Here is a 6,160-nt window from a genome sequence, read left to right on the forward strand (position 1 = left end):
CCAAGGAGTGCCAGTATGTTAACAGGGAAACATCCCCAGGTGCTGCAGGCACATTTAAAGGCAAAGTATGCATGGGACATGAGGCTTATTTGTTGGTAAGAGTGTAAAAACTGGACTTCCCAACAATGGGTAAGCCCTAGCTTACCAATCCGAGAGCAGCCTTGCTCCGTGCAAAACAAAAAGCTAGCAACATGCTACTGAGATAAATTGAATAACAGCACCACCAAAGTATACTATGATGGAAGGAGCTGTGTCGGTGCTATTGGGCCAAAAGAAGTTGTATGCCAAGAATGGTATACCCTAAAACCCCCTGTGCAACAACGTATGTGTAATGTAACCGCGCGCTGCACCCCTGAGCTGATGTACTATTTCCTGGTGCATGAAGATAAAAATATGAATGTAATGGCTAAGACTGTAATGTTATTCATTTTGATTATCATTAGAAGTTAATTGGAGAGAGCTATATCATTAAATTTATAAAAATAAACAAATTAGCCAACTAGCTAATGCCACTCATGTTCAAATTCAAACACACAGTTTGGCAATTTTACATTAAGGGTCTGAAATTTCAGATCAAGCTAAACAAGTATTCATCACTGTTATAGTATTTTTAGGGGATGGTCACCTACCTGGACCTCCATCTTAAATACTGCATTTCACCCTATAATTGTTATTATGGTGCTTATTAAACTCATGGTCATCGCAATGTGTTGTATGTATTGTTAAATTAAAAAAAAAAAGTACTTGAAGCTAAAACCACAAGCTCAAATTGCCTCTCAGTGCATTGCTTTGAAACAGCTGCATAAGATATGACCCACTCAAGAATTGTTCTTGAGGGTTCAAAAGGGGAACATGGAGTAGTAGGATTTGATGTTTGTATTTTGTATGACTAGAATGAAGGATAAAGGATAATAATGGAGTATGTGTTCTGGGTTCAGTGCTGCAAAGCCTAAGATCAGGAGAGACAGAACACAGCTCCTCACTCATGCTCAATCTAACTGGCCATTAGATTGACTCGAGCGCCAACAGACTGGTAAGTATATGATCCTCTGCAGGATGTGTGCGCGTGTGCATAAGTTTAACGTACTGAGAGCCTGAACTGGAGCCCCCTGAACGGATAGTACTGGCCACGAATCTCAGGAATCATCTAGGGGTTGGGCTATTGGATATATGGAAGTACACATCTTTCAAGTCGAGGACGGCATACCAGTCCCCCGGATCCAGGGAAGGAATGATGATGGCCAGAGAGATCACGAAAAACTTAACCTTCTTTTTGAATGTGTTGAGGTCTCGCAGGTCCAGGATAGGCTGGAGCCTACCCTTGGCCTTGGGGATGAGGAAATAGGGGAAGTAGAACTCCTTGCCCCTGAACTCCTGAGGAACCTCCTCTATTGCCCCTAGAGCGAGAAGTGATTACGCTTCCTGCAAGAGGAGTTGTTTGTGAGAAGGGTCCCTGAAGAGCAATGGGAAAGGGGGGTGGGAACAGAATATCCCATCCCTACCATGCTGAGGACCCAATGATCTGACGTGATCTGGGACTAAGCACTGTAGAAGCGGGAGAGTCGATTCACAAAGGGGAGGGAAGGATCTGAGACTGAAACTGATACTCTGTCCTCAGGCGCATCTTCAAAAGTTTGGCTTCGGGCCCAGGGGCTGTTTTGCCAAACTCTGGCCTTGGCCTGAGGAGGACTAGGGCAGGTGCCTCCTATTATTTCTGCCCCATGTCCTTGATGAGTCCTGCCTAGGAGGCCCAGAGTAGAAGTGAGACAGGGCTGAGGCTTAAATGGCTTTCCTTGAGGTGCTGGGGTGTGGATCCCCAAAGACTTCAAAGTTGCTCGTGAGTCTTTAAGGCTGTGCAGGCAAGACTCCGTATTTTAGGTGAACAGGACCAAAGGGGAGGTCCTGGATTGTGTTCTGGACCTGAGGTGGTATCCCCAAGACCTGGAGCCACGCACTGCACCTCATTGTGATGGTGGTGGCCATGGTCTGAGCTGCCGAGTCCGTTGCATCTAACGCGGCCTGGAGGGAGGTTCTGGAGACCACCCTGCACTCCTCAAGGAGTATGCTAAACTCCTTGCACAAGAGTCAGCCAGGAGTGACTCCTGGAACATTGCCAACGACCTCCAAGAGTTGAAAGCATAGCAGCTGAGCTCCGCTTGAAGTGGTTGGCCACTCAAAGCTGGAGCCCCCCAGCTCGAGTAGACCTTCCAGCCGAAAAGGTCCAGCTTCTCAGCATCAAGTGACTTAGGTGTGGGACCCAGCTGTCCTTGCCTCTCTTTGTGGTTTGCCACATCAACTACCAGAGTCGCCGGTTGGGGGTGGGTGAAAAGGTGTTTGTACCCATTCTGTGGCACAAAATAGTGTCCTTCCACCACTTTAGCGGTGGGTGGGATAGAGGCCGGAGTCTGCCAGAGCACCTTAGTGCTGTTTTGGATCATACTTATGACGGGCAAGGCCACCCTAGAAGGACCTTCAGGGGCAAGGATGTTCACCATCGGGTCAGAATCCTCTCTGACCTCTTCTGCCTGGAGTTTGAGGTTTATGGCCACTCTCCTAAGGAGGTTCTGATGTCCCTTGGTGTCCATAGCTGGTAGGGTGGTGGTGGTGCCCACTACCACCTCGTAGGACAAGAAGGCCAGTGGGACAGGGTGCCCTTCTGGAGGCCGAGTCAGGTACCTCAGAGCCTCTGGTGAATGGAGGTGGCTCTAGTGTCACTGATTGCATGGTTCGGGTGCTGCGTCTGAGTGTGGGAGCCCTGGGGGGTGTAGTGAGCCAGTGATGCTATGGGGTGGGGGTGGGGGGGAGGAGAAAGATGCCAGTGATGCCAGCCTGGAGCCCTGACCCTGATGGTGCTGATGGTTCCACCGGTCTGTGGTGCCAGGACTGGGAGCAGTAGTGGCTGCATCTAGAGCCAGAAGACTCAGCATCTGACTCGGACGAGTAGTCTGTGTCCGACCGCAGGGGGAAGCAGAGCCGGACGGTGCCAGGGAGCGGTACGGGGGAGATGAGCAGCGCAGTAACATCATAGGCTTGCCACGGTGATGAACCAGAGGATAAGCAGACAAATCCTTACATATGCAGGTTGCTGCCACCCCTTCCCATCCAACTTCATTAGCCTCTAAGGATTCCAACTCAGGATTTATAAAAGCCCTTTAGTGGGACTCAGCTGACACTGATGTCATCTGCTGTCATGTTTCTAACTATGGCTAGTTAAGCACTGCACTAGGTTACCAAGGGGGCTGTGGAATCTCCACCCTAGGAGGTTTTTAAGAACAGGCTAGATAACTTTCCAGGATCATCCAGGCATACTTGGTCCTGCCTCCGCATGGGCAATGGACTAGACTACCTCTAGAGATCGCCCCTGGCACTACATTTCTTGGCCAATTGGGTTTTGACTAAACAACATTTTTCAGGATAAGCATTTGCTTTTTCCATCAAAAACAAATCCCCTCCAGAGTGCCCTTTTCATAAGACCTAGAGGGGGGAAAACATATAGGAAGCATCTGAACTCAGTCTGATGGGTTGAATTAAATCAAGATGTAGTCAGGTGGGATCATACTGCCTGAGTTCATGAGCAATGATCTGGAATGGTGTAGGGTTCTTAAGACTTCCATGGACTGTATCTAAGAATTAATTTACTCATCTGTAAAGACTAATATCAGCCTTATAGTGCAGCTATTTGCAGATGTGTTATGATGGATCACCTGATGATTAACTGCTCTGTTCATTCCCTCGGGTGCACCTGACATCACCCACTGTTGGAAGACAGGATACTGGTCTCGGTGGACCTTTGGTCTGACCCAGTGTGGCTGTTCTCATGCTGACCCAGTGTGGCTGTTCGCATAGCCACCCAGCAAAATGTCCGTTTACACAGATTTAAGTTCTGCTCCTGCCTAAATGCAGGAGAGCACTGTCAAAATGTCTTTTTCTTTGCCAGCTGCATCAGTTGTTACCTCAGAAGGCTTTCGCACAAAAGTAAGTGTACAAAGTGACATTATATAGTCAGCTGTTCAAGTAATTCTGCTGCAGGAGGGTAAATCAGTCCATATACTGTAGATAGTTATTAAGATCATCCCTCTAAACAATTGCTCTGCTCATGAGTAAAAGATTGAAATGGCATTAGAAAACTCTTTCAGTATGTACAAAACCCAAAAAGACTGGGTATCAGGCAAAGGTTTTTAATGCAATTGCAAACTCTGACCAAAGTGGCACATTTCACCGAGCAGAGCAATTGCTCCCGGACATGGAGGTTTTTCTTGCATTTAATACCATTATGCAATTTTCAAGCAGGACAAAACCATGGCCCTGAACCATGACAGTGCATCTAGAAAAGTAATATTGGAGCATTCAAAGGAAGTGCTGAGGCTACAGACCCACTGAGTTAAACAGGAGCTAGGGAAGCCCTATAGGATCCAGCAGCAAAAGCCTGCAATGGAACATTTGCCGGATGGGGGCTTGTCTTGTGGAAAGCAATGGCACTGAAAAGGACTCAGGGGATGTCTATACTGCAGCTGGAAGCATGCCTCCCAGCCTGGCTAGACAGACACGCACTAGCTCCGCTTGAACTAGCATGCTAAAAACAGCAGCATGCATGGCCCTTGCAGCACACAGTGGCTTGGGACAGCCAGCTGAGCTTGGAGCTCGGTGGTCTGGCAGGCTTGGATTCAGGCAGCTAGCCCAAATCGTTGTCCATGCTGCAACATCCACATTGTTATTCTTAGTGTGCTAGCTTGAGCAGAGCTCGTGAGAGTCTGTCTACGCAGATAGAGAGAGACGCTCCCAGCTGCTGTGTAGGCATACCCTCGGGAGTTAATGTGAATACACTGAACAGGAGCTACCAAGTGTGATGCTGAGGCTAAGAGGGCTAACACAATCCTCAGCAGGGGGATAATATAGAGTAGGAACAGGGAGGTGGCATTACCTTTGTAAATGGCATTGGTGACCCCATGAGTGGAATAGCGTGTGCTGTTCTAACGCCCACATTTCAAAAAGGATGCTGACAAACTGGAAAAAGTTCTGAACAGAGCTACAAGAATGATCTGAGGTTTGGTAAACTTGCATTACAGCGAGAAACATAAGAAGCTCACTATATTTTGGTTACCCAAGGTCAGAAGGTGATTTTTATCAAACTACAAGCACTCACATGAAGAAGAGATTTCTGATAGTCGATAGCTTTGTCATTTAGCAGAAAAAATGCAAACGACACCCAATGACTGAAATTGGAAGCAAGACAAATTCCACTAGAAACAAGCCAGATTTTTAATAGTGATGGTGATTAACCACTGGAACAATTTACATAGGGATATAGTGGATTATTACCCATAATTTGAAACATTTAAATCAAGACTGGAGGCCTCTTTCTAGAGATGTTCTACTCAACCAGACGTTATAGGCTTGATTCAGGAACAACTGGGTGAAATTCTCTGACCTGTCCTATGCAGATTAGACTACATCATAAAAGACAGATACCTTTATCTGTAACTGGCGTTCTTCGACATGTGTTGCTCATGTCCATTCAACTTAGGTGTGTGTCCTCACCACATGTACCGGTGCCGGAAGTTTTTCCCTGGGCAGTATCCGTAGGGGACTGGTCCGGTGCCCCCTGGAGTGGCACGCACATACTGTGGAATAAGGGGTGCCGCCGGTTCCCCCCACCCTCCTTCTTGCCAGAAACTCCAACAGAGGGCAGGTTGTAGAATGGGCATGAGCAACACATCTCGAAGAATACCAGTTATGGAAAAAGGTAACTGTCTTTTCTTCTTCGAGTGATTGCTCATGTCCATTCCACTTAGGTGACTCCCAAGCAGTACCCCTCAGAGGTGTTCATGGACACGTAGATTGCAACACCGCTCTGCCGAACCCAGCATCGTCCCTGCTCTGCTGAGTGACGGCATAGTGAGCCATGAACATGTGCACTAAGGACCATGTCCCGGCTTGACAGATGTCCTGGATTGGGAAGTGTGTCAGGAAGGCCGCTGAAGATGTCTGCGCTTTGGTCGAGTGGGCTCCGACGTTCGGCAGCAGAGGGACTCCCACTAACTCGTAGCAGGTCTGAATGCAAGAAGTGATCCAGTTAGAAATCCTCTGCATGGACACCAGGAGGTCCTTCATCCGGTCAGCTGTGGAGATGAAAAGCTGAGCTGACTTACAGAAAGGCTTT

This window comes from Eretmochelys imbricata, chromosome 13 (assembly GCF_965152235.1).
Source record: "Eretmochelys imbricata isolate rEreImb1 chromosome 13, rEreImb1.hap1, whole genome shotgun sequence".
Lineage (NCBI taxonomy): Eukaryota > Metazoa > Chordata > Testudines > Cheloniidae > Eretmochelys > Eretmochelys imbricata.